The following is a 26,146-nucleotide window of genomic DNA, read 5'->3' as shown; positions in this document are numbered from 1 at the left end:
AATGCATTTTTCTATCTCACACATACTATAAATGTATATTTCTCCCCAGTCCCAAAGTTACTTTCATTTATGTTTAACTGTTAAAATTTTATGCAGGATAAATATATTTGTCCTTCAAATTACGCCCTGAAATCCATAAGATTTATGGACAGGGAGAGGGGTGCTGAGGTCTCTAAACAAACCAGGGAGAAAACAGCATTTAAACTCTAAAAGGTTCCTGGATAATCTAAAATATGTTCCTTTGAATGATTATATTTATATCCCTCATGTTATTAGGCCTGTGTTTTGCAACTGTTGCCCCTTACTGAATTCTGAAATAAACTCTTTTCACAAAAAATACTGAAACTGTACGATTTTCAGTGACAGCTACCAGAAAGAGATATATTCAACTTCACCTTAAGCAAAGAATACTTAGTACACTTCCATTTATATATAGCAGATTAGCACCCCTCTCCTCCCCAAATTGCCCATCTTTTTCTCCTGTTCCTGTAACATATTTCTCCCAGTCAGAGATTTTGCTCTCACAGGAAACTAAAATGCATACCACACAGAAACAGAATAAACAAAAGACAAGTCCACAAGAGAAAGCTGCTAGGACACTGGATGAAATATTTTCCCATGAATCTAAAAAAGATAACAGGCACTTACTTATACATCTCCTTTCATCCCTGAAAGCCTTAAAGTTAATTCATGGTTTCATAACTACAATAAAGTAACCATGCAGAGATTAAAATCAGGACCTATTTTTATTTGGATATCAACAGTATGAATCCCACCCAGGTCTTTCTAAAAGCAGCCTTGGCTGACACTCCAAAATGCTTCCTCAAGTTCATCTTCAGCCAAATAAGAAGTGGCCTGGAAAGGATTCATCCTTTTAGTGTACACAGAAGATCCTCGTCTTGGATCTATAAACCAAGTCTTTAAATTCCATTGTAATTACTTTGCAGTCATAAATAGAGCACACTATTTGTGGCATCCCAGCTGGCTTTTTAGACAAGGTGCACATATCTTAAAACAGAACTTTCAAGGAAAAAATGGGGACAGAGACAGAGACATGACTGTAATAATATATGAATGTTCAAAAAGAAAATAAGAATGAAAGGAGAAGAAAGAAAAAACAAGAAACTTTTTAAAAAAATTTTTAACAAAGAAATAGTCAAGAATACTTTTTTTTATTGAAGAACATTTTCTCAGAAGCTGGATTCCCACCTTGAAGATTTGCTTTCAAGTAGGATAAGGCTGATGAAAATGCAAGTTCTTTGATAGCTAAGTCCTTTAAATCACTTAACTCTTAAGACATGATGACTTAATAACAGTCTTACACAAATAACTGAACTCTTCACTCTGAATTTAACAATCAAACCAAAACACTATTTTCCCCGAGAGATACATTTTTGTAAAGTCAGTCATGGAAATTCAAGACCATGGCTAGGGTAAATGCTTGTTAAAGATTTCCCTGAAGATTACAAGTCATTCATGGTGCCTCTGATATCTATAAATGCCTAGCTTCCATGGATGTACATGGAATGGCCACAAGTCCCTCCATTTTAAGCTGGGATAAAATTATTTCCATAGAGTTTGTCTGCCAGGGTTTTCCCGTGACCCACAGCATTTGCTGGCTCTTCTGTGGAACACCAAATGACATGACCATCAGTGAGACAGCCAACAGTGCAGATTTCTCTTTATGAACTTAGCATAAAATGAATATTCAATAGGCCTTTTAACATTATTGCATTAATTTTAAAGCATTAAAGAAACATTGCCTAGAAGTTTCATATACTCAGCAGTAAGACATCACTTAAAACCATGGATTATTAAAGCATATAGCCATTTTTGGTAATACCATCCAATTCAGTATCTATTCTCCAATTCTGGTCTTAAAACCATGTTGAGGGAAGGGTAACTACTAAGTAATGATACAGATATCACTACTGCCTGCAATGGTAATCTCTGAACCCAAAAAATACATCAGCTATCTCTGTACTGCTGCTATGTATCATTTCAATAGCAGACTACAAACAAAGAGGGTTTTTTAAGAACTAAGTTTCTAGTACAGAAAAATGCAGTCAAACTGATCGGTAGAATATATTCTGGGTAATGGCAAAGAAAAAAGAAATGCAGGAATTGTCTGAATGGAGCTTACAGGTACACAGGATAGCAATATGTATAGTCTATAGAAACATCAGCTGTACAAGAAGACTGAAAGGGCTGGAACTCTAGGAAGCAAAGTAAAACAGCACTGACATTATATGATTTTTAAGCTAAAAAAGCCCACAAACCAACCAACCAAACACAAAACAAAAACAGCCCCAAACTACTGCAAAGGGCAAACTAGCAATCTGCTTCCCATATCCACAGTGACAAGAAGTGACAAGCTTAACAGCAGAAGTTTTTTAAACATTAGCAGAAAATACCCAAGAGTAAGTGTAGTGCAGCTCTGTAATAGGTTGCCTGGGGGCCTTAAAGAATATCTGTAAAGCTTTGGAACAGGTTAGACAAACATCTGTCAGGATTAGCTCATGCTGCCTTGGGGCAGGGTGATGAACTAGATGCTCTCTTGTGCTCCCTTTTAACCCTAAAATTCTATCATTACTAGGAAAAAGCCCCACAATTCCATGGTAGTAGCCAGAGAACATCTTAGTTCACTAGGAAACCAAGGACAGTTATTAAAAAAAGGCAGTAGTCTACCACTGAATGAAGATGGTAATTTTTTAATATGCTGAAAAACAAAAGTTTCAACACCTGTTTATATTCTCCAATCTCAAGAAATATCTGCTTTTGTCATGTTTTTAGGTTTCTAGTTTATGCAAACAAACTACATTCCTCATTGAGAAAGAGAGAAAGAGTCATCCTTTAAGCCTCATTTTTTTTGTGAATGGAGGCCGAAAGCTACAAGATGAAGGATTTTTGCAAGTTGTGGAACATCTGTACAGGAGGGGGCCATGCCTGATGAGACTCAGTTTTTTAAGCACAGATCTTCACTGTGTAAATGACTCATGCACAGAGATCATACCATGAACTGCATGAGGTCTGTAACCAGAAGCTGTACAACCACATTTGTCATGGACCAAGAAGCAGGTATTTCACTGCAGAAACTGCACTGCATGAGCTAACCAGGATGGAGTTTGTGAATGTGTCATCCTGCACCTGGTGTGCATACCAGCCTAAATCAGAGCTGGCTCAGGATTCCCCTGGCTCTCAACTCTACTGAAGTAGGGAAAAAAGTGATTTCAGATTTGCTATTCCCAGCTAAATATTTTTCTACCTTGTTACACATGTTCAATTTCAGGTTATCATTAAGCAGTATTTGAGTTAGAAAATAACTTGACAAAGTCCTGTGCAATACTAAGACTTAAATTCCCCTTAATTTTTTATTTTCTTCTTTTGTATAAACTGGAACAGTTACACCAAAGGAAAGCCAAAGGTATAAAAGTGTAGTGACTCACCTGATACATTGCAGAGATGTGATTTAAACTTCCCATTCTAGACACCCACTTCTCATGTTGCACCAGCTACCTTTCTATTCAAACAGCTGTTTCTCTCAAATCAAAACTTGTAATGTCCTCACAAAAAGAACAAAAATTTTCCAGTTTAGCATCCTTTCAAATGTATGCTTCTATTAAGACCAGCTTTGAAAAATCAGCATTATTAAGTCAAATTCATACCTAAATATTTTTGTGACATTACACAACATTTCTGGTTTGGTTCCCTTTCTATACAGCATAAAAATAACACCTGTGAGGAGATGTGTTTTGAAGTCTTTCACAAGTGCTGGAACAGACTGGCAGCCCTGCTGCCCCTCTTCTACACAGTGCCCTGTAAGAATGCCCTGCCAATTTTCAAAGACATTCCAGGGCAGGTGCTAATGAAAAGCAGCAAAGCCTACTCTGGCTCTTCATCCTCAAGGAAGAAGAGCACTTAAAATGAGTGAGAGAGACAGAAAACTCGCCAACTCTAAGGAAAGGCAGAGAGCTCAAGAGAAACACAGAAATGTGGTTTGTAGGTTTTTTTGCCTTGTCTTCTCATCTCTCCAGTTCTCCCTCTCCAAGTTTCTTGCTTGTAAAACTGAATGAAGAGAATGCACCTGAAGATTTCAGGTCAATTAATGCACATTTGGATTAGCCCAGTACTTCTGCAAACCTATCCTAAAGAATCCCTAAATAATTTCTCATCCTTCTCATTTCCCTCTGGACAGCACCACAGCTTCTCAGGGGAAATACGGGAAGTGGTTAACTCAGGACAAATGCTTGCTGACACCCCGTGCCATTCCACTAGTAGCAGAATAAAACTGTGTTGGATACAAAGCTTATTTTAGATCCAGATAATAAAACAGTTCATGTTGACAAATGCTACCTATGTATTCATAACACTACTTATGGCACACAGTTGATTTTTGAATTTCTTTTTAAATTGTATTTTCCAAAAGTATTTTAAAAGGCTGATATCTGTGTGAAAAACACAGCACCAGCAGCTGGGCTCCAGCACTGTATCAGATTTGCTGGAGGAATAAAGACCTATCAACACTTCGGAAGACAAGGGGCAGCCTCCTGAAGTGCAGGTAGCCTTCACAAAATGTCATCGCATTAACCTTCCACCCACTGCTTAGAGCTATGATGTGAACACAAACAGGGGAAGCTCTCATTTCTGTCTCACGACTATGCTAAGACCTTCCTAAACTGAAAACACAGCTGGTTCTAGTGTGCAGCTTTCACCAACTGACAAGGCTGGCATCCCTCGATGTAACGGAGAAATTTAATGAGGTTTCAATATGTCACACTAATAGAGCTAAATCAGAGCTACTACGACTGTCAATGACGTTATCCTAATAACTTCTCACCCTAGACATATAAATGGCTCCTGAAGAACACGACTTATCTGAGCACTAAGTTGAACAGGGTTTAAATAGCATAATTAAAGATAATATGAATCTATTCATGTTAAATATACTGAAATACTTCAGATACTAGAATAAATACAGTCTAATCTCTCGGGAAGGATTAGTGTGATAAAGATGACTACAGTTCCACGGCTTAATTTTGTCATGTAGATGCTCCCTGTAGACACTGCAGAGAGATAATTTTTCTAAAATAGAAAATTAAGTTCTCTTTCAAAGGCAGGCAAATCCAAAGCTTAAGAAAACAAGATCTTATTCAACCTTATGAAAATGGAAAGCTAAAACCACCAAATGTAAAATGGTATTGAATAGCATTCACACTCATCCAATTTAATGAAATTTTGGATTCTTGATGTCAACTGTAGTGCCTTGGGTGGTAATGCACAACCCATGCACTGAATTAAAAAACTGTAAGTTATAACTTCTGTAATGTGTTTAATCTAGGTAAATAATTGTAGCTTTTTGTATCATGTACATTAAAAACACAGTAACACAAACACTTCTTTACACTGGTAAGCAAAGCGGTGTGTTCTAAAATGTGGCTCAAAAGCCATTACAATAAGGATATATAAATTGACATATTAATATTTTTTAAATTTATTCAAGTCATATTGGAGTATTTTGGTAATGATTCTGAGAAAGCAAGATTTCTTATGTCAAATATTTAGTAATACCAACGAGTAAAGTAAATAATCTCTGAGACTTAGCATGAGAAAAATCACCAGATGGTAAACTGACAAGCTTTTTAAAGAAAATTCAGATAAATATAGCCCAAGCAAATTAATTTTCATTGCTATTTACCATACATTGCAGATATGACCCTACTTACATCAAAGTTGTTAAAAAAATAAACTTATCTTAGAAATAACCAAAGAGCTACTGGGTAGTGATAAACATATGCAACAGACAACTGAATAGGATTAACACTGCTGAAAATACAAACAAATCCTAAATAAATTCATGCAGGTATGTAATTCAAAAATAAAAAAAAAATAGTTTCCACAAAAATATGACTGAAATAGTTACAATGGTGCTAAAAATTCCTTTGCCTGGATTACTGATTCTCCCTAACTGACCTTACCCTTCTGCAGTCAATCAAATCAGAACTGAGACCTACATGAATGCAGAAATACCAAGATTCAGTGAGAAGTGTATATACTTTTTTCCTTTACCTAGAAGCAGTACTCTATACTAGTGATGCTGACACATCCAAAACCAAATTAATTTCCCAAGAATAGAGGAAAAGTCTGAACCTGGACAAACATCAGACTGTAAAATTTTAGTTCAGCAGTCTTCATTTCTGAGAAATTATTCAATGAACTTGAGAAGCTTTTTTAAAACTTTAACTTCAGACAGCCACTGTCATAATATTGTAGCTACACTATGTTAAGTTTTAAACACACTATGTTGTGTGAAAAATATGAATAGTTTACATCTCATTAGGAAAAAAGTAATCCTGACTTAAGTTTTAAAGCTGAATGAAGACAAGAGCAAATAAGCCCAAATAATGCGATATGTAGAGAGTTTACACCAATTACAAAAATGACACTGAGAATAGTCTTCATATTCTGCTCTACCAAAGAATTACTAAAATATAATTATAAAAGACCCATTTCATCATATCTTACTCCACTTTAAGAAATAAAGAAAATGCTGACAGCAGTGACAACAAATATTACTACTCTATTTCTATACAAACTATGCATATTACAATGTAGTCAAACTCAAACATTAAATATTATTTACTGTCTTCATTATTCATTTACAGATCTGACAGATTCTTCTTATATTATACTCATCCTACAAGGCATTTCATCTATAATGTACATTTTAAACAGCATATACAAGGATAGAAAAACACTCCATCATTTTGGGGTTTTTTGTTTTTTTTTTCAGAGAGCAATAGAACTTTATAAAATGAAAACTGGTGGGAAGATTACTGGAAATTCTGTCTTTTTTTTCTTTTTTTTCTTTTTTTTTGTTCTTCCCTGGATGAGGGAATAGGAAAAATCTTTGGTATTGTCATGAGGTCACCGGAAATACTGCAGCAGTGAATAAAAATAGGTCTTCATTAGGTGACTGCTGCATTGTGGTCATTACTTGGGAATGGTTCTGGATTATAATCTTATTTTTATTGGCTCTAATTTAAAGATACCTTTTTCAGTTGGTGGAAAAATAATGCTCCTTCTTCAGTTCTAAGAAGAGCAGCCTAAGGCTGGAATGCTCTAAAGAAACCCAAGCTTTTGTAAAATGATGTCATATGCCAACTGTGCCAGGCAAATGTTTAGTAATAGCTAAAGCATTCTATAAATAAAACAAGTCCCTTGTTAAAAGAGGCTGAAAGTGATCAAAGCACTTTTGTCTGTTCAGACACTTGATAGATGTGAAACGAGTTTTGCTTACAGTGAGGATGGAGCTGCGGTTTCTTTAGCGTTATAAGTAGTAACAGAGTGCATCCTGAACTATCCCTATTTGCAAAGAAACTAATAAAAATAATACAGCAAAATGAGTGAAACAAAAGGGGCATTCAGCATAAAACAGGCATTTTTTGCCCCAAAAGACACAGAGAAAAGCCTTAAATATCTGAAACTATTATTTAATAGTTGCAAGGCAATAAAGCAGAGATATTTCAAAAGAACTGCCGACAAATTGTCCACTCAGGCTGAAGGGACCATTTGATATCAGTAGTGATTTGATTCAGCATGTCATCCATGACTATTCCTTTACACTGTCACATTTATAAAACATTTCCTTTTTACCAAGAAACAGTATATGTGAGAAAATATTTCGAAAATAAAGTATTTCATTGATTGAAACATATTCTTCATCTTGTCTCTGACCTTGTTCTTGCTCTATGCCTGAAATTGCCTTAAAGATTATTCAAAAATGGCTGTTCAAATGCACCTTAGAAACCAAGGAAACAGATCTTTTCATCTAAGTACACCTTATAACAATTTTTGTATGCTACACTTGTTCTTCCCTCTTTGACTTGCAGAGGTACAAATAAGAAAGGAGGCAGATAATTCTAAAACCAGTCCTAGCCAAATCTGCAAGACATATTTGGAAATTTTAAATTGAAACCTTTTGTCCTAATATTTCCTTAACACTCTGAAGCAACAAAAATCAAACATAACTGTACCCACAACATTCAGCACACTTTTAAAAACTTCCCTGACCCAGACTGGTAGAGGAAAAGGGTGCACATCAACATTAAAAGGAAAGCTACAAACACCCGAGTTTGGAATAATGGTTTGAAAGAAGCTGGTTTATGCTGAACTCTATCCTGGGTATTCGCCTCTGTGGAACTAAAGCTTCACCATAAGAAGACATGAACACAAGCCTACTTCTTTCCAACACACGGTACCAGGACAAAAATAAGCCTGAATCAACCTTTTGACCAAGTGAGGACACTGCTCACATTCAATAATAGGTTCGACATGCAAGAACTTAATTCTTTGCAAAATTTGATACCATTGTTCCAAACTCTTGCCACTTTTCCAATCAAATGCTCAATGAAAATGCAATACTTAGTTACTGTAAATACTGCATTTCTAATCACAACTTTAGCTATGACACATTAATATCATAAAGAACTTTTCACAACAAAACATAACAGATGTAATTTCAGGTGAAATTCTTAGTTCCTGCTCACTCTGAAGAACTATGTAAAGCATGAGATGCTATGTAAAATTTTGAGCTGACTTCTGCAGTAAAGCTAAGTGTTTCATTATAATTTTAAATTACTTCAGCCATGTTCTCCCTAAGGGAAACAAACAACTGATTCATGAATTGTGAACAAGAATTTCCCAGATTAAGAAAACTTCCAAACTGATCTACTTATGGTCCATCTGAAAAATGCAAACCATTCAAGGTAAAACCCAAAATGTAGATCTTCAGATTTTTTTTTTTGACCTATCTTCACCGTATACTCAATCCCACTACAAATTACCTGCAAGCACATATAACTTCATTTTTCCATTCAAAACCATTTTTTTCCCCAATAATTAATGCTACATAAATAGACCGTAGTCTTCCAAATACCTTTTGATATCTTGTCTCCTAGCCTACATTCTACTTTAGAAAAAAACAACCAAACAACTGAATCACACACAAGAAAAACATCAAACCATGTTATACAGACAAGTCTTCTGAAAACAGGCCATTTAAGGTGTTTCTAGACATACCATATTTTTCCAGATGTTCTGTGCCCATTAATGCAATTTAGTCTTGGAAGGAATTTGACCTATCTCTAAAATACTTCATCACTAAAGGCAAGTGTAATGACACCTGACTTCCTGGAATTGTTTCAAAATGTTTTTGTATTAGTTTTCTTCTCTGTGTTTCAAAGCAGGGTTAATACTCATTAGTTGTAGCTCTTAGAAAAAGCCTAACTTCTAGACAAGAAATATTAAATACCCTCATCTGTGGATTACTAAACTCTTAAGTCTTTTCTTTATAGTTTCTAACGTGGAGTCACTTGATTGAGCTAGGCTTTATTTCTGTGATCTCTTACATTCATTATGTGGATGAGATGGGGCATGCAGCTTCTCAGTTGTTTTCCTGTTGTACTGCAAAGTTTTAAGTGGAAAGAATGATCTCAAGGATTTGGTAGCTGTGCATCTTCAACAGGTTGGATTTCTGATGGAGAAAAGTAGGTCTTTACCTAGTGGTCTCAGTTCCAATTTTAACATCTATAATGACAGCCTCACTCAGTGATCTTTTAGAAAACCCAGAAATAATCCCAGTAAGATCACTATAAATCAATACTTTTTGTAGTATGATGTGTGAGGTTTTAATAATGGTATTCTCAGAAGGTCATAGAAAAGTAAATATGTACCCAGAAACTTGCTAAATTAGCTGCACAATGGAAATATTACATCCAAATGTTTTGTACAGAAGCAAAAGAAGTATCTTCCTCTCTCCATGAGAGGTGTTCCAGGGAACTGTGATCTCAGAGAATAAAACTTTCAGAGACTTTAAAATAAATAAATAAATAAAAGGCAAGCAGAATTTTATTTCTGGATAGCACAGGAGAAAACAAAAGGGGAATGTTCCTTATCAAAGGACAGGGTGGAGCCTGCCTAAATCTTAAAGATCCACAAAGGACTTTAAGGCAGGGAACGTATATCCCTGTAACCTCTCCAGGTTTAGAATTTCTAAATGTCACTTCTGTAGAGATCATATGAAGATCCCAACAATTGTCCTACTCTCAATAAATCCAGTAAGGGCCCTTCTCTTTGTCTAAACCATGAAACAATTAGAAATTAATTAAGAGCAGTTTATTTACCCATTATAATTGATAAAAAGAAATATTAATACCTAGAGCAGACTGGCAATGTTAAAAAATGACAAATGAAAGCCTTCCAGTGGGGCTCCAAGTTCCTGCATTCTTTTGAAATGCCTGCATACTTGCCAGCTCCCTACAAAAATATCATGATGATACAATGGAAAGTTGATACAATAATAATAATAAAGCATTCAAAAATACCTTTGGGAAATTACTTCAGTACTGATGAATGAAGTCCATAAATAAATGTTAATCCCATTACACAACATGGTGAATTCCCAGCAATGCTGCATTTGGTGCTGAAGAAGAAACAATCCAATCATTATCAAGAACTAATGTAATTCAGGATAAGTAAAAATGCTCCAGGCTAATGTTATACTGAACTAACTTAATTCAGTATGCCACTCCAGTTTGTTACCAGCTAAATTTATAAACAAACCAGTACTTCAAGGTGCCCACAAATTATTTTCTTCTTACAGTTATGGAAATCTCATCTATTCCGAAAAACAAAGAAAAGACAGTACCTCTTCCCCCTAGGGAAAATCTACAGAGGTTAAAACATCTTTATTCTAGCACATGTGCCTGTTCTCAAAGGGTAATGAAACACCTTCCTCTGAAAGAAGGGCTCATTTGAACAAATATACTTCCTCTGGTCAAAACCAATCAGAACAAGAAAGTGGTTTTAAGTACAAGTACAAGGTACAACTTGATCTCAGATCAGTCAAAATATGTTCAGCTCTCCAGTAATAGCAGATTCTGTGCTACTGTGAACATAGTAACATTTATAGTTTAACAAATTACTTCTACAGTTCTTTACGTATTATGTGTCTACTGAATCTGGTTGCCTCTGCTTAGGGGTGAACTAGACCTGCCAAATTAGAGACTGTATCAGTGTATGCAGTGATATATTTGTCTAATTTTCACAAGAGCAATTTTCACAAGAAAGATAAAACCTATTTGAAATTTATTTTCTCCTGCTCTCCAGAAACCTACATACAGATACAGGAAGGACAAATTACTGCTACATCTGTCAGTAGAGAATAAAATCTACATACTACTATGTCTTTCATGGTCAGTGTCCTTCATCCCCCTCCATAATTTTTATATTTATTTCTAAAATACTTGTAGTAGTGCGTAGAATCAAACATCCGTAAGTGCCTTGATCTTACAGTGGTAAAGAATGCACAACGTCCACAGGGAAGCTGTTGTGAAAGCAGAAACTAGTATTTTAATTTTCTGGGTGTTGTGTTGGTCTACCTCTGCATTTCTCTGCTAACCAGAGACATTTTGACGTGCACGGCTAATCGGCAGTTTAACTACGGTGTTTTAACCCAGTGTGGCAGGGACAGTCTTGCTCTCTAGAGCTGGCCTGGTGCCAAGCTCAATGGAATACTTGATCCACAAGGCTGGGTCACAGAAACGGTAATACACAAGTAATAAATAGCAATAAATAACAATGGATCATCCGAAACACTAGTTCACATCAGTGTCCTGTGTATACTAACATTTCTACATTTTTTACCACCAGCAGAGCTGAAATTGAGCCAGTAATTGTGGGAAATTTCAGGAAAGTATGTCAAACATGGACAAGATAATAGTGTCTGTCGCCCTTTTTTTTTTTTAAATAGCATTGTGGGGTGCCATTTTTATTGTCTATCAAAGATTTCCAGATTGTTTATTCAGTTCACAAAAATTAAAAGGATTTTGAGAGCAAGCAGTTAGAAAAAGTCACGGAAAACTGGAAAAGTACCAGAGGATTTCTTAAAAATGTAAGTAGCATCAAACTTCAAAATACAAAACTGAAGTATTCCTGATGATAAATATTCAATAAATTTATGAAAATAATCCAAAACTCTATGACAATTCCCATTGTCTTGTAAAACAATGAACAGCCACCCAAGAAGCAAGCCAAAATAGTTTGTTTTGTAGCTGTAGAACCTTTTGTTCTATCATTTAAACTGATGGACCATCCACAGCCAAGTTATTTAAGAAGAGGATGAAGGAAATTACTGCAGAAATTTCAGACTCTAATTTATGCTAATTATACTTGTGTGTTTACTGAAGATCAGATGGTGTCTTACTAGAGCTACAATTAGGGAAGATTTTATGATATGCTTTGCAAAGATGTTAAAGCCTCACCTTTATCCTGCATCAGAAACAAAGCTTGAGTTATGATACAGGCAAAGAAACACAAGGAAACTCAATTTTCTTTTCAATTGCACTGAAGTGGTTGTCTCTGTCACCTAAATTAACCTGTTCTTTTAGCTAAGGACCACACCAAGGGGTAATAAAAATTTGTTTTGCCTGCAAGATGTCCAGAATTCATGATTTGGAACAAGGAACACAATGTGGACTTTGAAGCAAAAAATGTAGAATGGGTAACAGAGAATTACTCACAGCCTGGCAAGGAGGATCCTCAGAAAATAAATACAGTTGGCATTCTTTATCACTCCAAGTGACACAACATTCTTCCAGTGTCCTGGATCGTGGAAATGTTCATGAGTCAATATGGAGTATTTTTGTTTGTGACTTCTAGCTAGAACTTCTGACAGATGTTCAAGTGCTGTGACAGAAGTTGTGTTTTCTGTGGGTTAACCTCAATTTTTCTGAGAGGTTCACAAATACAGCTGGAATCCCATTAACTTGCTTTCAAAAAAGGTATAAAGGGTTAATATGTTAGGAATAAATCACTCTTTTTTAGGAATTGGTAGCAATCATTATCTCATCAGAGCATATAATGCTGCAGTATCAAAATATTTATTTCTTGTAATGAACTTTTAAATTTCAAATTACTGCAATGAAGCAACACTATTGTTCAAACAGTATAATATCATGAAAAAAAATCTGACACGTTCTTATCTACCCTTTCTGGAACCAGTTTCTTTTCTTGCACTTTCTTTAGACTTTTACAGCTATGGAACACTTTCCTCCAGCACTACCAGAAATGAATAGCAAGACTAAAAATACCTATATTGTGAAGTACAAAACTAACAGATATCTTAATCTAGGTGTCCAGAGGCAATCCCACATTTACATTTGAAAATACTAGCATATGTCTTCTCCTGATCTTGCTTATCTGGAAAGTAATGTAGCTGGTAATGTTTATTTCACAGACCTTTAAAGAAAAATTAAAGCCCATAAGCTAATAGGAAATCCTAAAAATAGTCATGCTGTAAGTGCAAAAGGTATTTTGTCATCCACCTTGATTCAGAATGCGTTGTTTCATGCTTCAACACTTTAGGAATATAGAACAGAGAGACACTGCATAAAAGTCTTTGAGCAATGACATGCTCGGTGAAAAACTAATGTTTAATTGATACAGAGGTTGTCAGGCTTTTAAAACTAATTAATCTTACAATATTTGACATTTCTCTGGTCATCTGTGCAACAAAAAATCAGTAGAATACAGAGCACAGAAGCTGTTTGTTCACCCCTGCAATATGGAAAACAGCAATCACTGCAAGCCAAAAAGCTTGAAAAAGGATCATGAATAGATTCAAGAATTTTTCTTCCATTTTCAAAGTCTTATATAGGACTTGTGAACATGAGTAAAGTCAAGGGAAAGCTATGACATAAAACCTGGAAAACTTTGCACAGTATATCTCACTTTCAATATTATGCCAATGTTATCCTTGGGATGAAATGTTTTCAAGGAAAAAGAGAAGGCAAAAAAAAGTCATCCCATGTGAACAGAAGGACATGGAGTACACAATGTGAAAGAACCAAGTAGCTGATGGGACAAGACATTGCTACTACTGCAAGCAGAAATATGTCCCCATCAGGTTTTCAATCTGATTTCTGCATTGTTTGATCTGTTCTACTCAGAGAAGAGAGCAAACCATGTCAAAATGAGTTTTTACAGAAAATGTATTTAACTTTATCTTTTCCTTAAAGCATGACAGAGACCCTATATTTGCAAGAGGAAGGCAGCAGTAACACTGAATATGAGAAATAAACCGTATTTTATCCAGGAAGCAGATTACTTTTCATATGAAGGCATCAAAACAATGTGAAAGACAACAGAAATACTTAAACACCTAAAGATAAATGAATGCTCACGAGTTTTACTCTAGTGGGGCCAGAAATAGGACAAGATGACCCTGAAAATTTTAACAGGCTTAAGGGACATAGAACAAATACATAAATTAAGCCCCACATTTTCAGAATTGGGGACATTTAAAATAAATACCTCTGAAACTATGTTGCATCTGGAGGCAAAAAGGCTTCTGAGAGAGACTGGGGTAATTTGCTGACATTACATTAATTCTCTGAGTAATTGCTCAAAAATCCAGGGACTAAATGACAAAACCAGATACACATCTCCCAGGAAAAGTTGTGAAAAAATTACGATCAGACAGAATGCCAATTTTGGGCATTTCATCTTATGACTGACAAAGCTCCACAGCATGTAAGTAAGCCCTAACCTGAAATATCCAGAGGAAGACCTCAAAGGAGGCAAGGAGCCTGTGCACCAAACTCTTACTTAAACCAGTGGGAATACTGGAGATGCAAAGCGCAACACCCATTTTTTAGATGAAAAAAAACCCATATTGTTTAAAAAAACCAGCAATCCCACACCAAAAACTCTGAGATGTCTCAGCAGCAGCCAAGCTAATAGAATCACTTGGTCTACTCAGGGGTACAGTACAGGAATACAGTATTTCTTGTAGATGAGGTAATTACTAGAAAACAACAAGGCAGGAATGACTGGATTTAGGAAACAGCTGTATCTGATTTACATGGCACCTTGTCAGGGACTTATCTTGGAGGTATATTAAAATTATATAGCTGGCATGGCAATCTACTAATAAAAAGCTTATTTATTATAAAAAAAATTTAAAATAAATAAAAGATATAGTAGCAAAAAGACAGCAACACAAAGGAAAAGATTTGAGATACCAAGCCCAGCTGAACAAAAAACTGTACAAACACAAATCCCAAACAAAAACCAAACAAACCCAAACACCTTACCAGACATTTTCAATCCAGAAGCTGATGCAATAGAAGAATCCATCTGCAGTACCTACCTTGTTTCTTACCTCAATTCAAGCTCCCAAACCACACTTCTTCCAATTTCCCTGGTTGAGATTTATGGAAAAAAAAACTCCCATACTAAAAGATACCAGTGGTTCATATACCGATTTCCTCTCTTCAACTGTGGGCAGTCCCAGCTTGGTAAGAGGTGCAGCAAAGTCTACTCAGTAAGTGGCCATAGGAAGAGCTGCCCCAACATAAAAAGGTTCCCCCTGACCTCAGAGAGTAAAGGCTGGCATATCCTCTAAACGAAACTACAGAGACAAAGATCCCTTTCAAAGCTGTTTTTCTAATTTACCAACTTTTTATGCTCTTGCAAAGCACATAAATAGCTCATGGGTTTAGGATCCTCATCCTTTAAATGTACAGATGTTGCAAGAAGTGGAGTTTGGGGGGGGGTGGGGGGCGGTGTGTGTTTTTGGGTTGGGGCCTGTTTGGTTTGCTCTGGATTTTTAGTTTCTTTGGTTGTTTTGGTTTTTTTTTACCTATTTGGCTGTCTGGTGGCTTTTTTTCTCCAAGCCATGGTGCCTTCTAAATTGCTGCAATTTTCATTCAAGTAGAGAGACATCCAGGCTACTTTCAAAGGACTGAGCTGGGATACTCAGAGCAGCTCAGCTACTTCAGCAAAGTTCTCAGCTGACCTATTCTGAGAAGCCCATACCCAGCCATCTTCCCTGGTTGTTTCTGACTGAGAAACATAGGAGGAAAAATTCGCTGCTGTTGATAAACTGCCAGTTTATCACCACTGAAGTGTTCCAGTTCTTGTTTTAAGCTAACTCAGGTACTTCAACATTTACATTAAAGCATAGACACATCTTTCATAACTTCTGGATTTTTTTTTATACGAACTCTTGCTTAATTCCTTCTGTCTCTGCATATAAATAAAAACTAAAAAATAAGTACAACAATTCTAGGATGAGTTGTGTACTTCTGATGGTATCTTTTTAGTGGGATAAACACCTATCACTTCATTTTTTTTGTTATTTGACTTAATCATTTGCAGATTCAAAAATATCATTTTGTTTTCCATAGCGGGGCTACTTGGCTTCTCTGTGCTTCTGAGGGAAGGAAGCATGTCTTTAAAGGCTTTTTGAAAGTCCTAATGGAATTTGTTAACATATATGTTCTGTTGTATCCTGTGCTGTTCCCCGTTACCTACTTATTTATCTCTTGCTCTTCAATATGTAGCATACTAGGTATTTTAAGGAACTTCAGAACTTCATTGTGCTAATCCTTTGGATTATTATCATAAGGTCCAAGCAGTTTCTCCCCTACACCTTAAATAAGATCATAAGCAAAGGCTCCTTGGCCCTCAAAACCTTACACTGCGTAAGTCAGCACTGTACACAGCCATGGACACCTATCTCTTATACAGACAGAAACCTTTGATAAATTTATAAAAATATCGAAATAGCTAAGAGTTCCTTCATCACAACAAGCATCACCTAACTATAATCCCATATATTTAGCACTGCTAGCCTGGCTCCACACCAAAGGAGTGCTTCAATACAACGGCAGTATTTCTGTGGCTGCACAGCGCTCAGTGGAGCTGCCCTCATGCAAGCTCGCTGCCCTGCTGCGGCTCGGCAAGGGCGGCTCATTTCCCCGGACAAACACCAAGCCCCCGGGCCCGGGTGCTGGCACCAGGGGCACGCTGCTGCCAGGGACAGGTGAAGCCCCTTGCCGAAAGCCTCTTCACAACCCAGCAGCGCCCACAGGTTTACTTTTCCAGCTGCTAGCACTTGTTTAGCATTTCCTTGCGGTAATCTTCACAGCTCCTGAAAATCTCTGGCCTATTGACAGTGCGCAATTACCTCTGTAAATCGACATTTCACCGCGTCACTTTTGTCACAAATCAAGTTACAACGCTGCACGCAGGATTCAGCGCTGCGGAGGCCGCTGTGCTCCTCCATGAGCAGGAAATTTCTGGGCGGGCAGGAGCACGGCTTTCTGCACAGCGTGTCCTGCCCGTCTCCTGACAAGGAGTGTGAGGTGCGGCTCTCCGGCTGCGTGCCCGTGGGCGAGGCCAGGCCGGACTGCCCAGTGGCGGCCACAGCCGGGTACAGCCAAGCCCCGCAGCCCCGAGCAGGAAGGCGTGAGGGGAAAAGCGGGAGGAAAGGCCCTGGCAGCCCCGGAGGGAGAGCAGGATGAGGGAGATGAGGGGCTCCGGCCGCCGCATTCCCTTGGAGAACCTCCGCTGAAGCAAGGAAACAGCGAGAGACAGCAGGAGCGGCAAAGAGTGGCTGGCCTCACCCCTGACTGACCGCAGCACCCGGTCCCTCTGCACCCCTCGCTAAATGGTCTTCCTTTTTCTTGACTCTCAAGCTCCTCTTTTTTATATTTTTTTTTCCTTTTTTTTTTTTTTTTTTTTTTTTTTCTCCCTCTCATTTTACTCTCTCTCCCTTTCCTCTGTGGAAGAGGAGGAGTGGGAGCTCGGCTGGGTGAGCCTAGCAGGCAGCCCTCCGCATTGAGAAATGCTGGGTACTTGCACTGCCTGGAATGATCTTAAATCCATTTTTACAGTGAGTGACTGTAACAGATTTGATAGCTGTCTTCTTAAAGGTGTGCCAAACACTAGAAAATGAAAGCAAACATGAAAAGCATGCATGTTCAGAAAACAAGCAACTTGGGTCGTATGATGGAGATAGTGACTTCAGACAAGCCAGCAGTCTGGTGACCCAAAGCTTAATGCTCAGCAGCAACTCACAGATAAATAGGTAAGAGACTGATTTCAGATGGAAAACCTATGAGTTTACCTCCCATAGTGGCATAGGCATATGAAGATTAAACCCAAGTAAACACAAGACAGAGATGTTTCTCACTAAAACTTGAAATACTGCTTTTCACGTACTTTGCAGTTAAAATGTAGAAAGCAAATGAAGAGAATTTTATTTGGCAGGCAACAAATTTAAGCTCTGTGGAGGCAGAATATAAAGTGACACTCCAGCTAACAAGTTCATTTTAACTTGTGTCTATGCTGTTTTTCATTTAATTAATTGAAGAACTTCCATCAGCTTGAAAGGGACCAGGATCAGACCCTTGAGAGAGCGATTGTTTTTGAAGCATTGCAAGCAGTGAAAATTATTACAGTATTCAATAATTTATTCTGACTGTTTTTTTGGTGTCTCCACCACTACCATTCTGTTAATTATTTCTCAATCTTTTCATGAGTGGAAACAACAAAAATTAAGGGTTTTTTTAAAATTGATTTTGTTGTTAAATAGAGAGCAATAATTTATATGGATCAAACTTTTAAAGGCTGGTCTAGGCAGGCATTTTCCCAGCGATTGTAAGTTAGCCTTATTTAAAATTACCTCAAAGATGATGCATAGAATTTTAGTTTATTTTAAAGATGTTTTTAAAAAGAAAAAAAAAACACCCCAAGAGGTAATTAAATTATGTCTGTGCATTTATGATATCTATATATAGATGCCAGTTAACAGAATTTGCATCTTCCTGAATAAATGCCAAGAAAGTAAGTGATTCTGGAAACCCACTTATACACAGATTTGCTAAAGTGCCATGCAAAAAGCTTTTATTAAAAAAAGATTGAAATTGCTCATATCTTAAAATAACTGTAGCACATGATGTAAAATATACTAGAGTCAGTGTGATTTTTTTGAATTTCAGAAGGTAATTAGGCCCCCATTCTTGGAACAAGAGCCCTGCTATTATAAATACCAGTGAACCATAAAATTTTCTCTTCCTGGATTTCTACTTTGTCAGATCATCCAGGAGATATTAGTGTTAGAGAATGACTGCACATAGCACATTTTTTAGAGGCTGACTTGTCCACCTCTATTAAAAAGACAATTCTTTATACTTATGTGTGCAGGATGATGCTTGAGTCAAGAACATTAAGGTGTGCTTTGATCTGAACACAGATGAGAGCTGGGCAAAACTTATCCACAAACCATAAAATTTCCATTAAATGTTTCATAAAAGTTTCAGATTGAAAATTCTATAAATTCAAGCCAAACTAGGAAAGATTTGTTCAGAAGTGTGTTTTGATTGTTTTAAAATTGAAGAAAGTGGTTTAACCCAGTAACTTACAGTAAAATACAGGCAGTTTTTGTTTGCCAAATGGCACATGATCCCACCATCTCCAGCACAGCTATCTGGATATTCTGGTGATTACGTGGGTACTTCAATCTCCTTTATTAATCCCTTTGCACATAAGCATGAATAAAAAACAGACTAAACACGATAACTCATGTGATTCCGCTTCCTGGGTAAAATGTTCCAACCACCAACATTAAACTTCTTTTCTTTTTTTCTCTCAATTTTTTGGAATAATTTACATATGTGGAAAGAAAACAATTTATTTTACAAGCAGCATGTTTTGGTTAACAATTGCTGAACATCTTTATTTTCTGCTCAGTGAGACAAATGAGAATGAGACACCCTTAACCCCTCAAATTAAAGCCTTTAAAACAATTATTTTGATTGTGTAGTTGATCAAGTAAGATACGGAAATGAGATTATTTGCAGAATGCTATAGATCAATCTCTCCATACCTGAATATGCAATAATGGAAGAGGCAGTTCAAAAACAGACATTTAAAGGCTTAATACAGAAAGCTGGTTATCTTTGTCGAACCAAAACTAAACTGAAAAGATGAAAGGTTTCATTAATGGTCTTGCATCTTCATACTTTGCACTGACTTAGCCCTTGGAAGTCATCCAGTCTGGGCATCTCACATAAAGCTCTGCTGGTAGGATGAGGCAAAGTTTGCAGTAGGATTTCCCAACAGACATCTTCTTGTGAAAGTAACATGGAGCAGACAAATAAAGAAAGAGGGACCAGCCTGAAACGTTTAATCCAATTCCATTTACCTAAAATCACACGTACAACACTGCTTTAATCTGCTAGGTCAGAGTTGAGCTGTTGAAAATTGAAAGCTAAAAACATGGCAAGCAAGGGCAGTTGTACTTACTAAAATCACTCCAGAGAGCAATGGTCTTTGTGTGCTATGCTGGAAGACATGAAATAGGTTTCGATTTTTTTGTAATGTTTATATTGGAGCTTGTAGCATTAGGGTCAAGGCAGATGTGCAACCCAGCCCTTGGCTAAGACTTTATTCACTGCACACACACTGAACAGAAATAAATGTGCAGCTGCCAATTCTATGATTTCTTAGTGAATTTGTTTTACTTCTGTTCAGCACAGTATGTACATTTATTTGGTAAGGTTTGTTCATTATTTACGTTTCTCATGATCATCTAGGCAAACTCAGATATTGTTTCTATAGCTACCATCTGTACATTACTAAAACTCTCCCCTGACCCAGGCACAAATGATTTTTTTCAATATCTTTGGGCTTTCAAGTGGCAGGTTTTCATTGGTTCTTCCAAATTCAGAAAACCTGACTTTCAACATATATTCATGGAGTTCTGTAGGCCACATATTGCAGTTTACATAATATATTGTCACTTCATTTAAGATAAAGAAGCAGCAAAAAACCCCATATGAATGGAAGTATTATCCCAGTCTAAGCAAGCTTTGCATACAACAAAGAATTCCAAAAGTGAACTGTTGCATATCAGGACCTGGAAAAAGGCACAGCCAAGTCCAGAGAAACCCAAATGTTTGACTCAGGAATAATGGACTGTCAGGCAATGCATGGGGTATCATAGACTTTACTAGTTAAAAGCAAATAGCTTTTCTCTTTTGTACCCAGAATCATCCTTGCACACAAACAAGTTCAAAAAGGTCACATCTCCAAAGGTTTCAAGGTGAGAAGCAGAGGGAAGCTGATCTTTATTTGGAAATAGGGTAGTATTTTTGTCACCTAAACTGTTTCAATGCACCTTGGGCTGCAATCCAAAGCTACTAAACTATGACCACAAACCACAGCACATCTAAGAGTTTATGTCATAGCAAGAGTCTATTTTTGAATAAAGTACATGAGGTATTGAAAGGAACATAAATGTCCTTTGTATTTTCTAACTGTGTCTTTCAATGGCTTACCAGTTCTATCTAGAGCAATCATACAAGAATGAATGAATACAAAATATATCATACAATCAGGATTTATTTTATATTATGCCAGAAACAAACTCCAAACAATCGTGCATTCTTTCAGCTAAACTTTTCATTCACATTACTCTTACATAAATCTCTGAATATTGTATATTAAAGAAAAATGTTTTAAGCTCCTAGTTTACAAACTTTTACAATTTTTGTTATAAAAAATAATTAAGTTGAATACAGGAAAAGAAACTGCCTCCAGAGAAGACCTCTGCTAATGCAAACTGATTGTTTAATCCCATTCAGAAAGCAATTCAAATTCTAATCCGTTGGGTTTGGCCTGAGTCTTGCTGCTAACATTAAAAGACAATTCCAAAACACTATTAGCAAAATATTATCTACCATCAGAGGAACATTTTCTAGCCTAAATTTTGTCAGTTAATATCTGTTTTTTTTCCTGGGCCAATGATGTCCTTGAGCTTAAGCACCCCTTCTCTGATCCTAGAATTCATGTCTGCCATGCTTTTATAAAGGTCCATTAGACATTTTCTTTCAGCCTTCAATTTATGAGGTTAAACAATAACCTCTCTAATTTCTTTCCTGAGGTTGCTTTTTGATCCCCACATCCATCCTAGGATGTCAGAACAATGGAGTTTTTGATTGCAATAATTCAATATTGTAATTAAGACCAAGCTATAAATGAACAGAAGTTTCAGTGTAGGCTCTGAAACTCCATTTGGACAGCCAAGAGGTCCAAAATTGAAAAATACATAAATAGATCCCAATCTGAATTGAGCTTGTTGGGTTGGTTATGATGAGTTTTAAAAGGAAACAGTAATGTTGCACCTACATTTTACACAATCTTTACGGCAAAACCAAAATGAATAACGATATCTTGGGTTTTATTGTTTAATTTCCTTTAATATTGAACACATCTTTATTTTTCATAGAAGTTATTGTAATTTACATACTTTCTACAAATGTGAAAAAAGACAGGAAATGAGGGGTGGGATTTCTATAGTTTATGACCTCTCTACTGTAAGGTTTCCAGCATCTGAATTTGGTCATTGTACCAAGGAAAGGATGAAAAAAAAAATGAACTGAAGAGGCCATGAAGGATAAACTTGCACTGAAGTCTGTTGCTTTGGCTTTGCATTGAAGCTCTTCTAAACACCATACCTGAACTGCATCTATTTTTACATGGCATTTTTGCACACATCAAGTCTCACAGGACTCCCTTGCTAGACTCAGGCCTTATGTGCAGTAGGAATGCAGCCCAGCAAAAACCTGAGGTACGGAGTAATGTAGTTCAAGAGAAAATATGGGGAAAAGAGACTGTTATGAGGGGTCCTTCATTAGAATCAGTTATATTTGGGTTTTCTCAAAATAAGAGATAGATACTGTAGTATGCCAATATTTCCAAACTTAAACCTTGTTTGCTTATGCCAGAAGAGGATGGATGACAGCTTTGTGCTGCCCAACAGGGTGTAAACCTGATAATGGTGTGAAAGGACAATGTGATATTGTACAGAAGACAAAGACCACGGTACTCTGCTGAATACGGTGGAAACAACGTGACTGAGAACTTTTCAATGAAGATATTACTTGCCACTTAATTTCCTCTTTGGTTCACCCAGCAAAGAGCCCTCCAAGAGTCTTTTCTGAGTCACCATATTCTTCTCACTGCAGCTCATAGATGAGTCGAGTCGAGTCAAAGGAGAAACCTAACACAGAGCCATGTCAGCTCTGCTGCTCTACAGTGTTTCTGTGGCTACTTTGATACCTCCATTGATTATTCTTTGAGAACTTTCATTTATAAGAAGCAAGAAGAAAAGAAAGGTGAAAGGGGAAAAAGAAAAAGAAAAGGAAATTTTAACAACAGTAGGATTAGCAAAAGAAACATTGTCAGCAAGGAGTTTAAACTAAAACCAAACAAAGGTAGAGCAGTTTTTTATTATATGCTTTGCTAAAGAAGCAAAAAACAAATTCTTTCATTTTGGAAAAGTTTAATATTTTTTTCTAAAAGAACTCATTTATTTTCATTTTGAAGTGACAGCTTTGTTAAGAAAATTGCCCATGTTAAAATAAAAAAAATATTTTAAAGGCTTGACCAGATAAAAAGTTTTGCTTCTTCCTTGTTTCCCTGCTTCTCCTCCCACAATTTAGAAAAAAAATTACCCAAATTAGTTTGAAACAAAACATTTCCCTAGTTTGGCCAAAAAAACTGAAAACAAATCAGAGCTGCATCAAATAAATCAAGAATGAGGTAAAAATAATAAACAGTCTCCTTCCTTCCTTCCTTCCTTCCTTCCTTCCTTCCTTCCTTCCTTCCTTCCTTCCTTCCTTCCTTCCTTCCTTCCTTCCTTCCTTCCTTCCTTCCTTCCTTCCTTCCTTCCTTCCTTCCTTCCTTCCTTCCTTCCCTTCCTTCCTTCCTTCCTTCCTTCCTTCCTTCCTTCCTTCCTTCCTTCCTTCCGTCCTTCCTTCCTTCCTTCCGTCCTTCCTTCCTTCCTTCCTTCTTCCTTCCTTCCTTCCTTCCTTCCTTCCTTTCCTTCCTTCCTTCCTTCCTTCCTTCCTTCCTTCCTTCCTTCCTTCCTTCCTTCCTTCCTTCCTTCCTTCCTTCCTTCCTTCCTTCCTTCCTTCCTTCCCCCCCTTCCCCCCCTTCCCCCCCCTCCCCCCCTTCCCCCCCCCCCCCCCCCTCCCTCCCTCCCCCCCTCCCTTCCTTCCCTTCCTTCCCTTCCTTCCCTTCCTTCCGCCACTTCCGCCACTTCCGCCACTTCCGCCACTTCCTTCTGCCACTTCCGCCACTTCCTTCCGCCACTTCCGCCACTTCCTTCCGCCACTTCCTTCCTTCCTTCCACCACTTCCTTCCTCTCTCTCTCTTTCTCTCTTTCTCTCTTTCTTTCTTTCTTTCTTTCTTTCTTTCTTTCTTTCTTTCTTTCTTTCTTTCTTTCTTTCTTTCTTTCTTTCTTTCTTTCTTTCTTTCTCTCTTTCTCTCTTTCTTTCTCTCTTTCTCTCTTTCTTTCTTTCTTTCTTTCTTTCTTTCTTTCTTTCTTTCTTTCTTTCTTTCTTTCTTTCTTTCTTTCTTTCTTTCTTTCTTTCTTTCTTTCTTTCTTTCTTTCTTTCTTTCTTTCTTTCTCTTTCCCTTTAGCTCTTTTACTCTTCCTTGCTTTCTTTCTCTATCTCTTTCTCTTTTAGAGCAAGAAAATCAAGAGAGCAGGAAAAACTGTCTGCATAGTCATTTGTATTTTTCTTGCATCTCTAACCTTTTTTCCATTGTAGTTGCACTGCAAGAAGGTCACCATCTCATGCTGTTTTCCAGCTGCCTTAAAGCTAAAATGTCGCTTGTGTTTTGTCACCATGAATTATCCCATCAAGCGACACATAATTGATCAAGTACACATTTGCCCTTGTCCCACGTATATTGTTTGTGTCATTCAGTGATCATTAACTTCTTAAAATGTGGGCAAAATTTTGCTTTGCAACCCATAGAATAAAAAGGAATGGGAAACAAGTCAAACAGTCAACATATTTTATAACGCTATAATTTCTTACTACTTTTCTACTTAATGGCTAATTTTGTTCATGTGCACACCTACGTGCTTGAGTTGTGAAATTCAGCAGAAGCCTTATATTGACTGTACTTCTCCATTATCTTTATAAGGTACACCTGCCAACTGCCAGTTAATAATTTCTTAACATCGTGTCCACCTACTTAATTTATAAAATACAGAGTTATTTAGTACTTGCATAAAGTATGTGTAGGAGACTTTAGCTTGAAAGTCTGACACACATGAAAACATCCTTGATTCTTAATACTCTTTTTCTAAGCTTGAAACTGAATTAAAATCTGAATTTATCTGTTACTTGCTGTGAGAACTAAAGTTCCACCCCACACCCTGCCACATTTTATGGTAGAAATTCTTTTGAATACCTGACTTCAAATGTTTGCCTTATTAAAACTTAAGCTATACACAATAAAGAGATAGCAAAAGTATCTATGACTATATGAACTTCTGGGGGTTTCTTTATGTGTACATATGTATGTATAGGATATAACCCTATATGAGATATTATGGTCATAATACACCTTGTCTTAATCTAAAGGATTTTGGAAATTGGTATATTGATCTCTTTCTATATTCTGCAAAGATCTCTGCTCATGCCTTGGCAATAATAAGTAGCAAGTCAAGAGACAGGAGATCCCTTGGGTTAATGAGTTGTAAAGAGACTGCAACATCTGTTCAGATGATCCTTATGTTCTCTGGAGATCTGTTTAATGACCAATTTTTAACACCATGGTGAAGAACACAGGACAAACTTGATGGCTTTTTGCTAACTGTTTGATGATTCTTGTAGGTGTACCTTCTGCCTGCTGTTTCATGAAAAGCAGGAAATGCTCTGGAAATGCTACAGAGTCAGAAGTCCCACCCACACTCCCTTCAAACAAGGAAACATACATAAAACCCTGATTCGGGCTAGATATATATATATATAATAATAGATATATATTAATCTTCTATCTTATCAGCAGTGATCTCACTATACAACAATAGCTCATCTCAGTGAAATATCTCTCAAAATACAGAAAAATTTGCACATATTCTTACTAAATGTTCCTGAGCAAGGGAAAAATATTTAAAATGTAAAATTCTTGTGTCTTGTTACACATTAAGAAAAAAATGCATCTGAGATTCACCTTCCTCCTTCCTGAATGTTTTTTTTAAATTGCTTTCTTTGTCACAGCTGAGCTGGAAAGTTAAACTATTTTTTCCTGAGCATTTACTCAGCCTCACATCAAACCACAAAATTAAGGCTTTGAGTGCAGCTGGATTGAGAGAAACACTGCTGAAACACTTAACTGAAGTACTGCTCTTTTCTGGAATCCAGAACTTTCCTGTAGGACCATAAAGAAGATGAAATCCTTACTCTATTTAAACAGAGAGAACATTGCCATTGAATTC

The sequence above is a fragment of the Pseudopodoces humilis genome, chromosome 1, assembly GCF_049639895.1.
Source record: "Pseudopodoces humilis isolate 2021_Gansu_Grassland_sample_001 chromosome 1, ASM4963989v1, whole genome shotgun sequence".
Taxonomy (NCBI): domain Eukaryota; kingdom Metazoa; phylum Chordata; class Aves; order Passeriformes; family Paridae; genus Pseudopodoces; species Pseudopodoces humilis.
This window is presented reverse-complemented; position numbering follows the sequence as displayed.